This window comes from Bos indicus, chromosome 9, assembly GCF_029378745.1.
Source record: "Bos indicus isolate NIAB-ARS_2022 breed Sahiwal x Tharparkar chromosome 9, NIAB-ARS_B.indTharparkar_mat_pri_1.0, whole genome shotgun sequence".
Taxonomy (NCBI): domain Eukaryota; kingdom Metazoa; phylum Chordata; class Mammalia; order Artiodactyla; family Bovidae; genus Bos; species Bos indicus.
Window position 1 is genome coordinate 93,309,278 of NC_091768.1, and position 21,136 is coordinate 93,330,413.

At 38.9% G+C, this 21,136-nt stretch overlaps 1 long non-coding RNA gene across 1 annotated transcript in view; it reads right to left on the reverse strand.

Moving 5' to 3' along the window:
- Positions 1–6,697: 6,697 nt before the first annotated feature.
- LOC139184861 (uncharacterized) overlaps positions 6,698–21,136 on the reverse strand; it is a 130,215-nt gene continuing 115,776 nt past the window's right edge. Inside the window, exon 5 of the long non-coding RNA XR_011568357.1 lies at positions 6,698–6,953. This is a non-coding gene — a long non-coding RNA (uncharacterized lncRNA). The remainder of the gene's footprint in view (positions 6,954–21,136) is intronic.

The window sequence follows — 21,136 nt, forward strand, 5'->3', positions numbered from 1 at the left end:
CATTTCGGATAAGGCAATGTTAGCACGCTTCAGGGCCCCCATCTCTCAGTCCCCATTGGGAAGCTGATGGGCGGGCAGGCCCAGAGGAAGAAGGAAGAGTATCAGAGTGTGCCTCCCTCTGCATCTTGAGATGGCAGGCAGGGGAGAAGAGAACTGGTGGTCCAACCAGGAGCACAGTCCCCCTGTCAGAGGCCCAGAGGAGATGGGGCAGCTGCTGTCGACAGACACTGCTCAGCTTGTCCACAGAGCCACTGGGTTCCTTCCATATGTATGTCTCTCCCGTCTGTGACCACCCACCAAAGGGTTAATGATAGCCATGCTCACACTCAACCTCCTCACAAGCTCTTTTTTCCTCAGCCCAGAGATGTAGGAAAACATATCTGTTATTTGCCTGTGTTTGGTTCACTTCTTTGTATTGTTTTCTCCTATATTAAGATGGTCCCCCAAGATAATGTTTAACAATGCATTGAGTGAAATGTCTCGTGCCAACCCCTGTTCTTTTCCCCTGGACTGTCACGGCCACCCCGACAACAACTCATTTGTGTTGGTTTCCGCTGGGAACCTCAAGGCTTCTTGATGGAAAAAAAGGAGTAGAAGAAACTGTACCTTTAAATTCTCTTCATTTTATACCATTCTGCACATCGCTTTTCTAGTTAATAAGTGTTCCATATTAGTGCTCAGAGACCTTCCCTGCTTGCCCCCTACGCCTCCAAAGTCACACTGTGTCAACATGGTCAGTCATCCACCTGGTCTTCCGTATTTGTGCTGTTTCTAACCATTTCTTATTACTAATAAGCAATTATTTATATAATAACAAACATAATTAAATAATAACTAATATTGAAGTGATTAAGAACATGTTCTGTCTCTGTATTCTAACTCATACATTTATGCTTGTATCTTCATAATTGTTTTGTTTCTCCAACATTTGGAGTCATGTGATACATACATAAGATATGTATCTTATCTTCATTGTTTTATTTTTTATTGATCTAAGCATTTTCTGTCAGGACTATTTGCAAAACAGCTTATATTCCAAAGTTCGGACATATTTTCCCGCAACATTAAATTCTGTATTTTTGTTTGCATTCCCTCTTTGGCCCAGGAATTAGCACTTTTATTTTGCTTTCTAAGGGAGAGGGCCTTGTTCTGAAGATTCAATGCATGGTGGCCAGGTAATTTTGCTGTGCTATTTCTATATTTCTACCTTATTAGAACTTACTGAGATTTTCTTTGTGGCTTAATTGGCATGTGATCAGTTATTTTGTGAAGAATGTATGAGCACTTAAAAAGTAGGAGGAGTTTTGGGTATTTGAAATATATCCAGAAGGGTTAACTTATTGTGTTGTTTTATTGTTTGTTTGGTTTCTTTTTTAATACTAAAAGAGGTGAGTTTCAGCCTCCAGTTATCAGTGAACTTCTTATATCTGCTGTGTTTTCTGTTTCAGGGAAGTTCCCACTGTCATCTGCTGCATAAATATTCTTAATTATTTTATCTTGTCTGAATTGTAGCCTTGAGCATTATAAGGTCTCATTTCTGTCATTATTAATGTTCTTTGGCTTAAATTCCTCCTTGTTTGATATTAAGATTATAACCTTTATTTCTATTTCTGTTTGCATTTTCCTGGCATAACTTTGTCCTTCTATTTAACTGTTCTTAATCATTTTTAGTTTTCTCTTTTGTATACAGCATAGAGTTATGTGTGCTTTGTAACCCAATCTGAGTTTTTTTAAGTGAGTTAAGTCTATTTTTATTTACTCATGTAACGGATAAGTATGTTCGCTAGGCTGTAATACCAATCCATATAATGTTTATATCTTTGTGTATGCATGAATATGCATGTTTAATTTTCACAATGTGCTCTCTTTTCTCCTTTTGGTTTGCTATTTTTAGTTTTTTGTTTAATATTTAGAAAGTTATTTGTTTTGTTCTTGGAATTACTTTACATTAAACTTTTATATAATGTCCTTAATTGTCTCTTTGCTTTAGATATTATATATTAGCTTCTTATTATAAGCAACAATTAGTTTGTAAGCTCTTCCCTTTCCTTCATCACCTAATTTTAAGCAATACAATAATTGTCTTTTATATTTGCCTTGTGCTATAAAATCAACTAAAACATTTACTTCCTGTTTTGTGAGCTTTGGATGATAATTTTTGACTCCCAGTTATCACCTCTGAAGCAAGTATGATCTTACAGAACTTTCAATCATTTTTTCCCATTCTCCCATTTTTATTGATACATTATTTCTATATTTTCAAAGGATATAAAATGTACATGTTATTTTATTACAATTACTTTTAACTTTCCTCTGAGTTAGATATATTTAATATGTATCACTAGTTCTTTTCCCAAAATTGCCTCAGTCCCATCTTGTTTGGCCAAAGCTCGTTCTCTAGTGGATTCCTCAGCAATATATGTTCAGAACTGTTGGTCTTTATAGCTGTGAGCAACTTGCTTGCATATAAAATGTTCAGATTATCCTTTTCCTCTTCAGATGCCTTATAAATTGTGTGATGATGTTTGCTATAGAATGTTGCTGTTGAGAAGCATGATGCCAACCTGATTTTCTTTCCCTTAAAAGGGCTTTCCTTTACCTGAGTGTCATAAAGATCTTGCTTTGTCTTCCACATCAAATATTGCAATCAGTGTTGAGTCAGCGTTAACAGTTTGGGGTCAATTTTCACTTTTGGTAACACATTAGCATCTGTTTCATTTCAAGAAAATGATATGAATTATATATAGTCTTGATACTTGTTCTTTGTTCCACTGTGTTTATTTTCTTTTGGGGGAATTTCAATAATAGAAATTTTACATTTCCTTTACCTCTTCTCTATATCATTTTCTCCACATCCATTTTTAAAATATAGTCTTTTCCTATTGTCTCAGTCCTAATCTTTTTGTTCCCAATTACTCTTAAAACCATGACTATTTTGTTTTGTTCTGCATAATTTAGTTTTCATTGCTGAAATGGTATTTATTATTCTTTCATTATTTATGAGCACATATTAATGAGACGTTTTTGAGACTTGGCTCTTACAAGGGTGGCAAGGCCTATATATATATATGTTAGTGTGAATACAATTTAAGAGCTTACCATCCCTTTCTGCACCAAGTTAAGCATTTAGCTTTAGGAATGGATATGATATTACGGTGACTGCTCTGAAAATCCTATTTCACAGGTGACCCACACAGTTTATTTAGTGAAATATCATAGAATACCATGCTAAGCTGCTAAGTCACATCAGTCATGTTCGACTCTGTGCGACCCCATAGACGGCAGCCCACCAGGCTCCCGTCCCTGGGATTCTCCAGGCAAGAACACTGGAGTGGGTTGCCATTTTCCTCTCCAGTGCATAAAAGTGAAAAGTGAAAGTGAAGTCGCTCGGTGGAGTCCAACTCTTTGCGACCCCATGGACCGCAGCCCACCAGGATCCTCCATCCATGGGATTTCCCAGGCAAGAGTACTGGAGTGGGTTGCTATCGCCCTCTCCTAGAATACCATAGTCATTTAATCAAATTAGTTCATTAAAGTAGAGAGTCAATTTTAAAATTATATATGAAAGCAATAATATATGTAAAATATATGTGAAATATATATGTTTTTTGTGTTTTAAGTAAAAATATTTTTTGATTAATCAATAGTCAATCCCTGCTTACAACATGGATGACCAGTGATTAAAGCTCCACACCATTTCACCATTTCAAAAGCATGATTCACGTGCAATGTGAATTGAGTGTGATTCAATTCATTAGAAGTCTGTGACTTCTAATTTCAGTTCTTTAAAGTTGATGCAATGCAAGGCCCCCTGGGGAAGAATATGGAAGAGTTGATCTCTCAAAAATTTCCTGATAATTTAAATTCCTCTAATTCACACCTAAAACAACAGCAAAACTTTAATAATTTTTTCAAATTCTTATTGAAGTATTTTTTGTTTTCATGGGCACAGCAACAATTTTCACAGTTATATTTCACTGTATCATATAATGTTTAAAATTAAGATATATTGTTATAATAACAAACTCCACTAGCATTTACCCACTGACTCTTAGATCTAGAAGGAGCCGATGTGGGTGAGATACTAAAAAGGAGCCTACAGCCTACAGTGGGTGGGGCATCAGTCAGTATCTTTTAAAGAAAGAGTTGAAATCATTGGTTAATTTAGTGAGTCAGCTTTGAACATGTCAATGAAAAGAGTTTCTACTGCTTTGAGAGTTTATAGAGCTGTTCCAGGGCATCCAAGGCTTTCCAGAGCTTTTCATGCATTATAGAGGTGGGATGAACCTCTCAAAGGTTATACTCCCTACTTTGCTACTGGGAAACAGAGATTCAGAATTCTGCTATTACATGCTCAGTGTTACAGAATTATGGCAGTCCCCACCTCACCCCTCTGTTCTTTCTAGTGCTGAGTCCTTCCTCTGTGCAATTCGTTTCTGTGATCATATCCTCACCACTTGCCCCAGCCTCTTCATCATCTTCTGTAGGGAGTTCATTGTGTTCAGGACCCTCTAAGATATGCTGCAGAGATTTTATTCCTTTGCTTTATTCCTCAGTATCAAGCCTGCATTCAAAATACCATCACTGTTAATTTTCCATTTTATTTTTATTGAAGCAGCTAAGTTGCATTGATGAGTTTCTTTCACAAGATCATTAAAATTCATTGTTTATCAGGGAATTCTGACCTTTAAGTGTTAAGAAAATGACTTGGACTCAATGTCTGTGCCCCCCCAGCCCCGCCAAAATTCATTGTTTAAGCTCTAATACCCAGTGTATTGGGAGGTGGGGCTTTGGGGAGACAAACAGGTTTAGATGAGGTCATGGAGGTTTAAAACTCAACACTCAAAAAACTAAGATCATGGCATCCAGTCCCATCACTTCAGGGCAAATAGATGGGAAAAAAAATGGAAACAGTGGCAGATTTTATTTTCTTGAGCTCCCAAATCACTACAGACGGTGCCTTCGGTCTTGTAAGAAACTTGCTCCTTATAAGAAGAGCTATGACAAACTTAGACAGCATTTTAAAAACCAGAGACGTCACTTTGCTGACAAAGGTCTGTCTAGTCAAAGCTATGATTTTTCCAGTAGTCATGTATGGATGACTACTTCCCTGGTGGCTCAGATGATAAAGCGTCTGCTTGCAATGCGGGAGACCCGGGTTCGATCCCTGGGTGGGGAAGATCTCCTGGAGAAGGAAACGGCAACGCACTCCAGTACTCTTGCCTGGAGAATCCCATGGACGGAGGAGCCTGGTAGGCTACAGTCCACGGGGTCGCAAAGAGTTGGGCACGACTGAGCGACTTCACTTTCACTTTCACTTTCATGTATGGATATGAGAGTTGGACCATAAAGTCTGAGTGTTGAAGAATTTATGCTTTCAAATTGTGGTTTTGGAGAAGACTCTTGAGAGTCCCTCGGACAGCAAGGAGATCAAACCAGTTAATCCTAAAGGAAATCAACCCTGAATATTCATTGGAAGGACTGATGCCGAAGCTGAAACTCCAATACCTTGGCCACATGGTGCGAACAGCTGTCTCATTGGAAAAGACCCTGATGCTGAGAAAGACTGAGGGCAGGAGGAGAAGGGGACAACAGAGCATGAGATGGTTGGATGGCATCACCAGCTTGATGAACATGAGTTTGAGCAAACTCTGGGAGATGGTGAAGGACAGAGAAGCCTGGCGTGCTGCAGTCCACGGGGTCGCAAAGAGTCAGCCATGAGTTAGCGACTGAACGACAACATCCACGACAATGAAGGTGGAGCCCTGTGATCAGACTAGTAGCCTCCTAAGAAGAGGAGGAGACCAGAGACTCCTCTCTCTTTCTGCCATGTGAGGACACAGCAAGTAGGTGGCCTTCTGCACACCAGGAACAGAGCCCTCACCAAAACTCAACCCTGCAGGCACCCTCTTCTCAGACTTCCTACTCACCAGAACTATGAGAAATGAATTTCTATTGTTTAAGACACATAATCTAAATGATATTTTGTTAAAGCAGCCCTACCCAGCTAAGAAAACACTAAAACAGTCTCAAAGTCATTCAAATTAGCCTCAAAATAGTGTCCCTTAGCAGTCATGGGAAGAAACAGGAGGGCCAGAAGGGGCTGACCTAAGCCATTGCCTGAGGGGACAGTGGCATCTCCCACACAGGGGGAACTTCTGTGAGACAATATCACATATTGTGAGGTAACATAAATAGGGTTAAAGCAGCTAACTGTTTTTAGAGAACCGGAAGAACTTGAGATCCAATAGTTTTCAAAATATGAGGTGACCCATTCCCTCATTTCCAAAGCTATACACCGTCTGTTCCTCCTTGTTTGCTTTTTATAATCATGCTTTCTTTCTCACTTGTCTTCATATTTCCATTCCTCCTTTTGGAGGTTTTCACTTACAGATTTACAGACTGTGCCTTGCACTCTCTCAGTGAAGAGGTGTTACTAAACAGTATATAATAAACACAGAAAAGCCTTAGAAGGAAAATGTGTTTTGATATTAGATGGTAAAGTAATTGCTTATATAAAGGCACATTGATTCAGAGTTGGATGAAATATCTCAGTGGGAGAAGCAGGTTAAAATCTATGTATATTATGATCGTATTTTTACAAGTAGAGAAGTGTAAATATAAATATGTATGCATATACATACACACACATATATATGTGTATATATATACCTACACATTGTATTGAATAAGTGAATGCTAAGAAAGAAAATCTGGAAGAATAAACGCCAAAATGTAAATGTTAATCCCCAAGAAAAAAGGAACTCAGATGAATATATGTTACAAGTATATCAAAACATATCTTAACCCACTACAGAGCTTAATGTCAGTCTGGTTTCTCTTGTACGCCTTCCAAGGAAATCTACTCACTGAAATACCAAAGCACCATTCATCTCCTGTGTGTAGTCTTGAGGGCATCAGAATCAGTCTTCAGAGTCTGCGTGTTCATAGGTCTGTATAATGGGGCGATACAAAGGTATTAGGGGAAATCATTAGTCAGAATGGAAGTTCACAAAATGTGAAAGATCACATTTTAAAGTCAGAACCAAAAAATATATGTATGTATGTGTGTGTATATATATATATATATATATATATATATATATATATATATATCAGATCAGATCAGTTCAGTCGCTCAGTCGTGTCCGACTCTTTGCGACCCCATGAATTGCAGCACGCCAGGCCTCCCTGTCCGTCACGAACTCCCGGAGTTCACGTCCATCAAGTCAGTGATGCCATCCAGCCATCTCATCCTCTGTCGTCCCCTTCTCCTCTTGCCCCCAATCCCTCCCAGCATCAGAATCTTTTCCAATGAGTCAACTCTTCGCATGAGGTGGCCAAAGTACTGGAGTTTCAGCTTTAGCATCATTCCTTCCAAAGAAATCCCAGGGTTGATCTTCAGAATGGACTGGTTGGACCTCCTTGCAGTCCAAGGGACTCTCAAGAGTCTTCTCCAACACCACAGTTCAAAAGCATCAATTCTTCGGCGCTCAGCCTTCTTCACAGTCCAACTCTCACATCCATACATGACCACAGGAAAAACCATAGCCTTGACTAGACGGACCTTTGTTGGCAAAGTAATGTCTCTGCTTTTGAATATGCTATCTAGGTTGGTCATAACTTTCCTTCCAAGGAGTAAGCGTCTTTTAATTTCATGGCTGCAGTCACCATCTGTAGTGATTTTGGAGCCCAGAAAAATAAAGTCTGACACCGTTTCCACTGTTTCCCCATCTATTTCCCATGAAGTGGTGGGACTGGATGCCATGATCTTTGTTTTCTGAATGTTGAGCTTTAAGCCAACTTTTTCACTCCCCACTTTCACTTTCATCAAGTACAACGACCAATAAGACAAAACATAGTATTTCTTCATCCTAATCGTGTGTCAGTCAACTAGAGGCTAACAGAGGGCACTTGCACAAGGTATCAATCTGCCTGGAGCAAATGCTACTCAAACACAAAAATCTTCTTTCTCAGCACACTGTCAAATTTAGAGAGTAAGGAATTATTAATACAGGGAAAATTTGAGGGTCTTTTATTGATTTATAAAATTTTTCTCAGAAGTGGGCCTAAAGCAAAGCATGGAAAAGATGAAGTTCAAGGCGCTATGAAAGTGTAAACTGAAGTTAAACTGGAACACCACTGTCTCTGTTGGTCCTGGTCCACTGAGCCTATATTGAAAGAATTCCTCCTACTTACCGACTTAGGAAGAGTAAACACGGTGTTGCCGGAGAGATGAGAAGAGATAAAAAGAAGGACAGTGTGATACAAGTCTGACTTACAGATGGAGTAGTGTTGATTAGAAAGCAAAGTATTGATATCCTGGTTTTCTTGGTTTTCTTTACCTGTGCTCTCCCTTCAAATAAGGAGAAGGGTGGAAATTCATCTGATTTAATAACAAGTAATCTCGAACGAGATCACAATCAAGTTGCCAACCATTCATTCATCCAACAAATATTTATTGAGGCACTGCCAGGTGCCCAGAGACATGCTGAGGATGTAATAGACTCTGAGATGTAGTCTTTGCCCTCAGGAATTTAAGTTCAGGAAGAACTAGTTAAAAGTAGCATTTCCGTAGAAATCACTTTTCTATTTTTTTCTTTCAGTTTTATTGAGACGCAATTGACATACTGCACTGTGTTAAGTTTAAGGTATACAGCAGAACAAATTAACTCATGTATATTGCAAAATGATTACCACAATAAGTTTAGTTACCATCTCTCACTTCATATAGTTAGAAAAAGGAAAAAAATACTCCTTGTGATGAGAACTTGGGGATCTATTCTCTTAGCAACTTTCATATATACCATGTAGCAGTGTTAACTATAGTCATGGACTGTACATTATATCTGCAGTACTTAATTATCTTATAGCTAGAAGTTCTATTTCAATAACCATTACTGAAACATTTTTAAGTTTCTATAATATGCTAGGTTCTATGTTTAGGAATACAGAAATAAATAATAGTATCTGATTTCTGTCCTGCAGGATATAAGAATCCAGTACCGATTCAGATATATTAACAATCAAACAAGCAAGCAAATAAGACATAAACCTCCAGATTTCATGACACTATAGACTCCATCCTCATCCTTCAACTAAAAACATGCTGAAATACTGAATAAAATAAATCAAAGTTTTTTTTAAAAAATGAACTCTAAAAAAGGAAATTCTCTGATTTCCAATAATTATAGAACTAAAGGATCTTTTAAAATATAAACAAAAAGTTTATAATAACTAATAACATATTTGCTTAAAGCCAATGCCAAAGGAATTAATAGGATTTTAAAATTTTATTTCATTTTTGATATTTCAGTGAATAAAATCTAAACTCTATAATAAGTAGAGGGTTATAAATGGGTTCTTTATATGGATAGTTTATATTCATCTAAGCTATTTTTTATCCCCCCAAAATTGCAAACAGCTCTATTTTTCTAATATAGAATACATATCTACATTTCAAATCAAGAAGATGCAGAAAAATTCAAAGAAAATTAAAGAAACCTTTTTAAATTCTAGCACTTAGGGATAACTACTTTTAACTTTCTGGTATATAAACATCCATATTTTTTTATTTGCATTCACTCATTAAAACACAATATGAGCAGATATATTTATTTATACTATTATTAATTTATAAAAATTTAGTTTCATATAGACCACTGCTTATTAAAATTAGAAATCAAGGAAACCTGTGACAATGAGAGCAACAAGACCCAGATGTTTGAAAATCTGATCATCACCCTGCAGGAGCTGGCACATACCAAGGAGAGGTCAAGAGAGGCCCCTGTCAACTCAGCAACCCTTTTGAGCTACAGTGAGGTGCTAGGCCCCAGCTTTAAGTGAACCCTAGACTTTATTTTGTGAGGCTCCAAAACCACTGCAGATGGTGACTGCAGCCATGAAATTAAAAGACACGTACCCCTTGGAAGGAAAGTTATGACCAACCTAGACAGCATATTCAAAAGCAGAGACATTACTTTGCCAACAAAGGTCCATCTAGTCAAGGCTATGGTTTTTCCAGTGGTCATGTATGGATGTGAGATTTGGACTATAAAGAAATCTGAGCACCGAAATATTGATGCTTTTGAACTGTGGTGTTGGAGAAGACACTTGAGAGTCCCTTGGACTGCAAGGAGATCCAACCAGTCCATTCTGAAGGAGATCAGCCCTGGGATTTCTTTGGAAGGAATGATGCTAACGCTAAAACTCCAATATTTTGGCCACCTCATGCAAAGAGTTGACTCATTGCAAAAGACTCCGATGCTGGGAGGGATTGGGGGCAGGAGGAGAAGGGCATGACAGAGGATGAGATGGTTGGATGACATCACCGACTCGATGGATGTGAGTCTGAGTGAACTCCGGGAGTTGGTGATGGACAGGGAGGCCTGGTGTGCTGCAATTCATGGGGTTGCAAAGAGTCAGACATGACTGAGCGACTGAACTGAACTGAACCTATATGCAGAGTCCAGCAATGAGAAAAATGGGGAGGAGGATGCTTCTAATCACATAAATGAATCCACAAAGCAGCTTTCTTTTGGGGTGGAGGATGGAGGGTCTTGAATATTGGTATAGTGGAGGGAGATGGCCTGACTTCCATCCATCCCGCTACTAATCCCCTGCTGCCTAAGGGTCTACCCTCTGCGTGCGCCCCTTTCCTTGATGCCTTTATTCTCTTTGTGAAAGTGATATAATTCATTGTTAAATATTAAAACAATAAAGACCAATGCAAAATGTACAAATTACCTGAAACCCTCCAACCCTTAAATAACCACTGTCAACCCTCTGATGAATGTCCTTCTCAGTGTCCTTTACCTATGTACCCAGATAGATATATGTATAGATAAGAGTGAGCAAATATAAGTGTTGTTCTAAAGTCTGTATTTTTTCAGCAAATAATATATGTTGTGAGCTTCTTTCTATATCAGTAAATAAACAGCAGCAGCTAAAAAATAAAATTAGAAATCAAGCATATGCTTTTTGAATTTTAAAATTGCCATTATTCACCAGTTTTGGGGAAAATCATAATGCAAAGCTTATAGAATATATTAAACAGAACAACACAAATAACCAAGCTCATATGATAACTTTATATCAAAATTCATAGGACACAGCTAAAGCTGTACATGGAGGGAAGTACTAGTTTTATATAATGTATATATAAAGGAAAGAACTGATCAGAAGGAAAAAATGGATGTAACAAACACTCTTAGAAATAAAAAAGAAAGAATACCATATAGAGAAGTCATTTTAAATGCAAAGATTTACCAAATATTAAGAAATGCTGCTGCTGCTGCGTCACTTCAGTCGTGTCCGACTCTGTGCAACCCCATAGAGGGCAGCCCACCAGGCTCCCCCGTCCCTGGGATTCTCCAGGCAAGAACACTGGAGTGGGGTGCCATTGCCTTCTCCAATGCATGAAAGTGAAAAGAGAAAGTGAAGTCACTCAATCATGCCCAACTCTTAGAGACCCCATGGACTGCAGCCTACCCAGGCTCCTCCATCCATGGGATTTTCCAGGCAAGAGTACTGGAGTGGGGTGCCATTGCTTTCTCCGAAGAAATGCTACTCCCTATATAAAGCAAAACTTTTTGGAGAATAGAAAGGTCAAGCTCTTTAGCTCATTTCATGTAGAATAAAACAATTTTGATAAAAAATAGACAAAGATAATGAAAGACAGGAATATTATAGGTCAACACTTTTCATGAAAAGAGAAGCAAAAAGTCAAACTAAAATATTAGAAAATCACCACCTCACAGTCCTTAGAACAGCAACTGTAGAAAATTGCAAGTGTTGGCAAGAATGTGGCAAGTGTGGCAAGAAGAGACTGGAACCCTTGTGCACTGGTGGTGTGAATGTAAAATGGTGCAGTACATATCAGAAATGGTATGGTTTTGATCCAGCAATTCGACTTCCGGGTATGTATCCAAAGAATTAAAAACAGGATATCAAAGAGATGGTTCAATACCATACTCAGAGCAGTATTATTCACAAAAGCCAAGATGTAGAAAGCAATCTAAGTCTTCATTGATTGAGGAACAGGTAAACAAAATGTACTATATACATATATATATATATACACACAAAATAAAAGAAGTATTAGCAGTCTTAGAAAGGAAGGAAATTCTGACATGTGCTTTAAAATACAAGGGTCCAAGTGAAATGAGTCAGTCTGTTACAGAAAGACAAGTACTGCATGATTCTACTTATATGAGGAACCTGGAGCAGTCACATTTATAAAGAGAGTAGAATGGTGGTTACCAGGGCTGAAGGGAGGGAGGGATGGCGAATTGTGGTTTAGTAGATACAGAATTTCCATCCTGCAAGATGAAAGACTTCCAAAGACTGGTTGCACCACAATGTAAATGTACTTAAGAGAGCTGAAGTGTACACTTAAAAATGGTTCAGATGGCAACTTTTATATTATATAAATTCTACCTCAGTTTTTAAAATTAGCATACCAAATTTAACAGTGTGGGCTCAGCCCCACCCAACTCTGTGAACTCATGGACTGTAGCCCACTAGGGTGCTCCGTCCATGGGATTTCCCAGGCAAGAATACTGGAGTGGGTTGCCATTTCCTCCTGCAGGGGATCTTCCAAACCCAGGGGTCAAACTAGCATCTCCTGTGTCTCCTGCATTGGCATGTAGATTCTTTACCACTGTGCCACCTGGAAAGTCCCTTAAATGGTATGTGACAACCTAGAGGGGTGGGAGTCATCTATGGATGTGACAGTTGGACCATAAAGAAGGCTGAGCACCGAGGAATTGATGCTTTTGAACTGTGGTGTTGGAGAAGACTCTTGAGAGTCCCTTGGACTGCAAGGTAATCCAACCAGTCCATTCTAAAGGAGATCAGCCCTGGGTGTTCTTTGGAAGGACTGATGTTGAAACTGAAACTTCAGTACTTTGGCCACCTGATGCTAAGAGCTGACTCATTTGAAAAGACCCTGATGCTGGGAAAGATTGAAGCTGGGAGGAGAAGGTGACAACAGAGGATGAGGTGGTTGGATGGCATCACTGACTCAATGGACATGAGTTTGGGTGAACTCCAGGAGTTGGTGATAGACAGAGAGGCCTGGCATGCTGAAGTCCATGGGGTCACAAAGAGTCGGACACGACTGAGTGACTAAACTGACTGAGAGGAGTGGGATGGGATGGGAGGAGGGAGGAAGGTTCAAGAAGGAGGGGGCATATGAATAGATATGGCTGATTTATGTTGATGTATGGCAGAAAACAACACAGTATGGCAAATCAACTATCTCCAAATAAAAATAAATTAATTAATTAATAGAAAAAAATTAAGAGCAGCAGAAATGATAAATATCTGGGTAAATATCAAGGATTATTTTTTCTCCTCTCAAGTTCATTATAATATCTTTGATTGCTGAAAAGCAAAAATTATAACACTGGAGTTGTCAATGCATGTAGATGTAATATTAATACATGTGCAAACTGTAACGTGAAGACCCAGGGGAGAGTAAAGGAACCTATTTAGTTCTAGGAGTTCTATCTACACTGTGTTTGAAGTGATAAAATATTTAAAACTTATATGAGAAAAACTTCAAAATCATCATCAATTATAAATTTAAACATGAACAAAAGGAAAATTTAGATATGTACTATAATCTCAAATGCTTACAAGATGCAAAAGAGATTAGTTAATGTGAAATATTAAAATAATTTTAATAATCCAAAAGAAAGCAGGAGAAGGAAAACCTATGAGCAAGAGGACAAACTGTAAATTTCAATCTCATCAATACCAATATTTTTATTAAGTTTAAATGATTAATGGATTTAACATATCAAATGAAGGACAGAAACTGCCATATTCAGTTTTTAAAAGACCCAAATATATGCTGTCTAAAAGATACATATTTTAAATATTAGCACATAAACGGGCTGAACATTTTAATGGGAAAAGAGTAGTTATATTAATATTAAAGTTAACTTCAGAGCATGAAAATTACTAGAGATAAAGAAATACATTAAATAATGGCCAAAAAGTTCTGCAACAAGAAAACAGCAAACGTAAATGAGTATTGACCTAACAGACACCAAAACACACTGACAAAAAAGAAAAGAGAAAAGAAAAAGGACATTTTAAAATCTACAAATTTGAAGACTTCAGCACTCAAAGGAGTTATTGTGATAGAACAGAGACAGAAAATTAGTAAAGGTATAGAAGCCATGAACAAACAGCTTGCTCTAATAAACACTTATAGATAATTCATCCTACAATAGCAGAATACACATTCCTTTTGGGTGAACGTGGCATGGTCACTAAGACAGATCATACTCTGGGTTATAAAATAAACCTTACATTTAAAAGGATAGAAAACACATAAAATATGTTTGCTGTCAATAATTGAATTAAACTTGAAATCAGTTACAGAAAGATAGCTTCCCAAATTTGGAAATCAAATAGCACACTTCTAAATAATAATAATTCATGGGGCAGAGTGGAAGCTATAAGTGAAATTAGAAAATATTGGGGATTGAATGAAAATATCAATTGTTTTTGTTCAGTCACTAAGTCGTATGTGACTGTCTGTGACCCCATGGACTGCAGCACCCAGGCTCCTCTGTTCTCCACTGTCTCCCAGAGTTTGCTCAAATTCATGTCCATTGAGTTGGTGGTGCTGTCTAATTACCATATCCTCTGCCACCCTTTTCTCCTTTTGCCCTCAATCTTTTCAAGCATCAGCTTCTTTTCCAGTGAGTTGACTCTTGGCATCAGGTGGCCAAAGTACTGGAGCTTCAGCATCAGTTCTTTCAATGAATATTCAGGGTTGATTTCCTTTAAGATCAATGGTTTGATCTCCTTGCAGTCCAAGGGACTCTCAAGAGTTTTCTCCAGTACCACAAGTTGAGAGCATCAATTCTATAGTGCTCGGCCTTCTTTATGGTCCAACTCCCACATCCATACACAGATATGGAAAAAAATGGTAACTTTGACTATATGGACCTTTGTCAGCAAAGCAATGTCTCTGCTTTTTAATACATTGTCTAGCATATTACAAATGTATGAGAAGCCTCTCTTCCAAGGAGCAAGCATCTTTTAATTTCATGGCTGCAGTCACCATCTGCAATGATTTTGGAGCCCAAGAATGTAAACTCTGCCACTGTTTCGCATTTTTGCCTATCTATTTGCCATGAAGTAATGGGACCAGAAAGATGATGCTATGAAAGTGCTGCACTCAATATGCCAGCAAATTTGGAAAACTCAGCAGTGGCCACAGGCCTGGAAAAGGTCAGTTTTCATTCCAATCTGAAAGAAAGGCAATGCCAAAGAATGCTCAAACTACTGCACAATTGCACTCATCTCACACGCTAGTAAAGTAATGCTCAAAATTCTCCAAGCCAGGCTTCACCAATACATGAACCGTGAACTTCCAGATGTTCAAGCTGGTTTTAGAAAAGGCAGAGGAACCAAAGATAAAATTGCCAGGATCTGGTGGGTCATGGAAAAAGCAAGAGAGTTCCAGAAAAACATCTATTTCTGCTTTCTTGACTATGCCAAAGCCTTTGACTCTGTGGATCACAATAAACTGTGGAAAATTCTGAAAGAGATGGGAATACCAGACCACCTGACCTGCCTCTTGAGAAACCTATCTGCAGGTCAGGAAGCAACAGTTAGAACTGGACATGGAACAACAGACTGGTTCCAAATAGGAAAAGGAGTACATCAAGGCTGTATATTGTCACCCTGCTTATTTAACTTATATGCAGAGTACATCATGAGAAACACTGGACTGGAAGAAGCACAAGCTGGAATCAAGGTTGCCTGGAGAAATATCAATAACCTCAGATATGCAGATGACACCATCCTTATGGCAGAAAGTGAAGAGGAACTAAAAAGCCTCTTGATGAAAGTGAAAGTGGAGAGTGAAAAAGTTGGCTTAAAGCTCAACATTCAGAAAACTAAGATCATGACATCTGGTCCCATCACTTCATGGGAAATAGATGGGGAAACAGTGGAAACAGTGTCACACTTAATTTTTTGGGCTCCAAAATCACTGCAGATGGTGACTGCAGCCATGAAATTAAAAGACACTTACGCCTTGGAAGGAAAGTTATGACCAACCTAGACAGCATATTCAAAAGCAGAGACATTATTTTGCCAATAAAGGTCCATCTAGTCAAGGCTATGGTTTTTCCAGTGGTCATGTATGGATGTGAGAGTTGGACTGTGAAGAAAGCTGAGCACCAAAGAATTGATGCTTTTGAAGTGTGGTGTTGGAGAAGACTCTTGAGAGTCCCTTAGACTGCAAGGAGATCCAACCAGTCCATTCTAAAGGAGATAGGTCCTGGGTGGTCTTTGGAAGGAATGATGCTAAAGCTGAAACTCCAGTACTTTGGCCACCTCATGCAAAGAGTTGATTCATTGGAAAAGACCCTGATGCTGGGAGGGATTGGGGGCAGGAGGAGAAGGGGACGACAGAGGATGAGATGGCTGGATGGCATCACCGACTCAATGGACGTGAGTCTGAGTGAACTCTGGGAGTTCGTGATGAACAGGGAGGCCTGGTGTGCTGTGATTCATGAGGTCACAAAGAGTTGGACATGACTAAGTGACTGAACTGAACTGAACTGAATGGGACCAGATGCCATGATCTTAGTTTTTTGAATGTTGAGTTTTTTGTTTTTTTTTTTTAAACTTTACAATATTGTATTAGTTTTGCCAAATATCGAAATGAATCCGCCACAGGTAGACATGTGTTTAAACCAGCTTTTTCACTCTCCTCTTTCACCCTCATGAAGAAGCTCTTTAGTTCCTCTTCACTTTCTGACATTAGAGTGGTATCATCTGCACCTCTGAGGTAGTTAACACTTCTCCCTGCATTCTTGATTCCAGCTTATGGCTCAGCCAGCCTGGCATTTCCCATGATGTACTTTGCATATTAGGTAAATAAGGAGGGAGATAATATGCAGCCTTGTTGTACTCCTTTCCCAAGTTTGAACCATTCAGTTGTTCCTTGTCCAGTTCTAACTGTTGCTTCCTGACCTGCATACAGATTTCTCAGGAGACAGTTAGGTGATCTGGTTATTACCACCTCTTTAAGAATTTTGCACAGTTTGTTGTGACCCACACAGTCAAAGGTTTTAGCCTAATCAATAAAAAGAGAAACAGATATTTTTCTGGAATTTCCTTGCTTTCTCTAAGATCCAAAGGATGTTAGCAATTTGATCTCTGGTTCCTCTGCTGCTGCTTCTAAGTCGCTTCAGTCGTGTCCGACTCTGTGCGACCCCATAGACGGCAGCCCACCAGGCTCCCCCGTCCCTGGGATTCTCCAGGCAAGAACACTGGAGTGGGTTCCCATTTCGTTCTCCAGTGCGTGAAAGTGAAAAGTGAAAGTGAAGGCGCTCAGTCATGTCCCACCCTTAGCGACCTCATGGACTGTAGCCCACCAGGCTCCTCCATCCATGGGATTTTCCAGGCAGGAGTACTGGAGTGGGGCGACATTGCCTTCTCTCTCTCATTCCTCTACCTTTTTCTAAAGTACCTTATGCATCTGGAAGTTCTCAGCTCACGTACCGATGAATCCTAGATTCAAAGATTTGGAGCATAACCTTGCTAGCTTCTCAGGTGCTAGTGGTAAAGAACCCACCTGCCAGTGTAGGAGACATAAAAGATGAGGGTTCAGTCCATGAGTGGGGAAGACCTCCTGGAGAAGGAAATGGAAACCCACTCCAGTATTCTTGCCTGGAGAATCCTATTCAAGGATAGCCTGGTAGAGCAGCCTGGCAGGCTATAGTCCAGAGGGTTGCAAAGAGTCAGATACGACTGAAGCAACTTAGCACTTCTAAGCACTTGCTAGGAAGTGAAATGAGAGCAATTTTATGGTAGTTTGAACATTATTTGGCATTGCCCTTTCTTTGGGGTTGGAATGAAAACTGACATCTTCCAGTCCTATGGCCACTGTTGAGTTTTCCAAATTTGCTGACATATTGAATGCAGCTCTTTAACAGCATCATGTTTCAGGATTTGAAATAGCTCAGCTGGAATTCCATCACCTCCACTAGCTTTGTGCACAGTAATGCTTCTTAAGGCCCATTCACACTCCAGAATGTTTGGCTCTAGGTGACTGACCACATCATCCTTGTTATCCTGGTCATTAAGACCTTCTCTGTATAGTTCTTCTGTATATTCTTGCAACCTTTTCTTAATCTATTCTGCTTCTGTTACATCCTTACCTTTTCTATCATTTATCATGCCCATCCTTGCATGTAATGTTCCCTAGATACCTCCAATTTTCTTGAAGAGCTCTCTAGTCCTTTCCATTCTATTGCTTACCTCTATTTCTTTGCATTGTTCATTTAAGAAGACCTTCTTATCTCTCCTTGCTGTTTTCTGGAACTCTGCACTCAGTTGGGTATATCTTTCCCTATCTCCTTTGACTTTCACCTCTCTTCTTTTCTCAGCTATTTGTAAAGCCTCCTCAAACAACCACTTTGCCTTCTTGCATTTCTTTTTCTTTGGGATGGTTTTGGTCACTGCCTCCTGTACAATGTTACAAGCCTCCATCCACAGTTCTTCAGGCACTAATTCCTTGAATCTATTTGTCATTAGGGATCATAAGGGATTTAATTTTGATCATACTTGAATGTTTAATCATAAGGGATTTAATTTTGGTCACACTTAAATGGTCTGGTAGTTTTCGCTACTTTCTTTAATTTAAAACTGAATTTTGCAATATGGAGCTGATGATCTGAATTGCAGTCAGCTCCAGGTCTTATTTTTACTGACTGTATAGAACTTCTCCATCTTTGGCTGCAAAGAATATAATCAATCTGACTTCAGTATTGACCACCTAGTGATGTCCATGTGTAGAGCCATCTCTTGGGCTGTTGGAAAAGAATGTTTGCTATGACCAGCATTTTCTCTTGACAAAGCTCTGTTAGTCTTTCCCTGCTTAATTTTGTATGCCAAGGCTAAACTTGCCTGTTATTCTTGGTATCACTTGACTTTCTACTTTTGCATTCCAATCCCCTAAAATGAAGAGTATGTCTTTTTTTCATGTTAGCTCTAGAAGGCTTCCCTGGTGACTCAGATGGTAAAGAATCTGCCTGCAATGAAGGAAACCCAGGTTCAACTCAGGGTAAGGAAGATCCCCTGGAGAAGAAATTGGCAACCCACTCCAGTAATCTTGACTGGAGAATCCCATGGACAGAGGAGCCTGATGGGCTACAGGCCACAGGTCAGAAAGAGTTGGACACAATGGAGTGACTAACACTTTTCACTTTTTCCTCACTAGAAGATATTGTACATCTTCATAGAATATTAATGCAAAATATCAAAACATGTAGGATGTAGATAAAGCAGTGTTTAAATAGATGTGGCACTGAATACTTACATTAGAAAAAAATATCTGAAATCAATGACCAAAATTCTGTATTAAGAAACTAGAAAAAGAGATTTTCCTGCTGGTCCAGTGGTTAAGAATCTGCCTTGCAATGCAGGGGCCATGGGTTCAATCTCTGGTCAGGGAACAAAGATCCCACATGCAGCAACTAGGAACCAATGCAGCCAAATCAATCAATAAAAAAAAATTTTTTTTAAAGAAACTAGAAAAAGAAAAGCTAATTATTAATAAATACAAATCAAGCAGGATGAAAGACATAATATAGATCCGAGGGGCAATCAATAATAAAGTTCAGACAGAGCAAGAGAGAACATCAATGGGAAGAATAGTTAGAAATCAATAACCAAAACATATACATTTCTATTCTGGCTATAACGGACTAGCTTGTACTACACTAATCATCCCACAAAAAGGAACAATATAAATAAGCACAATACACATAAAATGTTTTTGCAACGAAGATGAATTATCAGAGAACTATCAGATTACCCAGAACCTGAGAGCTCAGGATGCTGGAGAAAAGGGAGTGAAATTCGCATTATCCCAACATTCTGCGCCACTTTCCTCTCAGCTCATCTAACAATCTCAATGGGCTGCAGGACTTGCAACCTGAGAAACAGGGGATGGAACTTGGTAGATCACTTACTTTGCTTTACTGTACAAGAGTGGGGAAATTCTGAGAGCGGGGATACACATTTTTCTCAAACAGCAGTTGCTGCTGCTGCTGCTAAGTCGCTTCAGTCATGTCTGACTCTGTGCAACTCCATAGCAGTAAGCCCTAGTTTTCAAGGTGGGATCTAGGTTAGTGGTATGTTCTTTTATTGACTTTTTGCTCCTTTCCTATCTCACTTTCTCTACTTCTTTCTTGAAATTTCAAGAATTACCACTGAAAAATACCACCTGAGACCACGTAGTTTTCTCAGTGTTTGATTTTCAGGGACCCTAAAATATCAATAACTCTGTTAGTAGCAAACAGTTAAAATATAAATTTTGAACAATGTAATCAAAACGTAACCTAATAGAAATACATAGAAACCACAAAGACAGAGAGTACTATTTAAAAATGCATTTTTAAATTTCTAAACTTAGCACAATTTTTGTATCTGTTGCTGATTCTAACTTCATTTCATTCTGATTAGAGAACACAGGCTTTAAATCCTTTAAAGCATTCTGTGTTTCACTTTACAGCCTAGCATGTGGTCAATTTTGGTAAATGTTCCATGTGTATCTGAAAGGAATTCACATTCTATATTTTGCAATGTGGTGTCCTGGATGGAATCCTGAAACAGCTAAAGTACATTAGGTAAAAATTAAGGGAATCTGAATAAAGCATGTGATGCCATCCAACCATCTCATCCTCTGTCATTCCCTTCTCAACCTGCCTTCGATCTTTCCCAGCATCAGGATCTTTTCTAATGAGTCAGTTCTTCGCAGCAGGTGGCCAAAGTATTGGAGTTTCAGCTTCAGGATCAGTCCTTCCAATGAATATTCAGAACTGATCTCCTTTAGGATGGACTGGTTAGATCTCCTTGCAGTCCAAGGGACTCTCAAGAGTCTTCTCCAACACCACAGTTCAAAAGCATCAATTCTTCAATGCTCAGCTTTCTTTATAGTCCAACTCTCATTTGCATACATGACTACTGGAAAAACCATAGCTTTGACTAGATGGACCTTTGTTGGCAAAGTAATGTCTCTGCTTTTTAATATGCTGTCTAGGTAGATCATAGCTTTTCTTCCAAGGAATAAGCATCTTTGAATTTCATGGCTGCA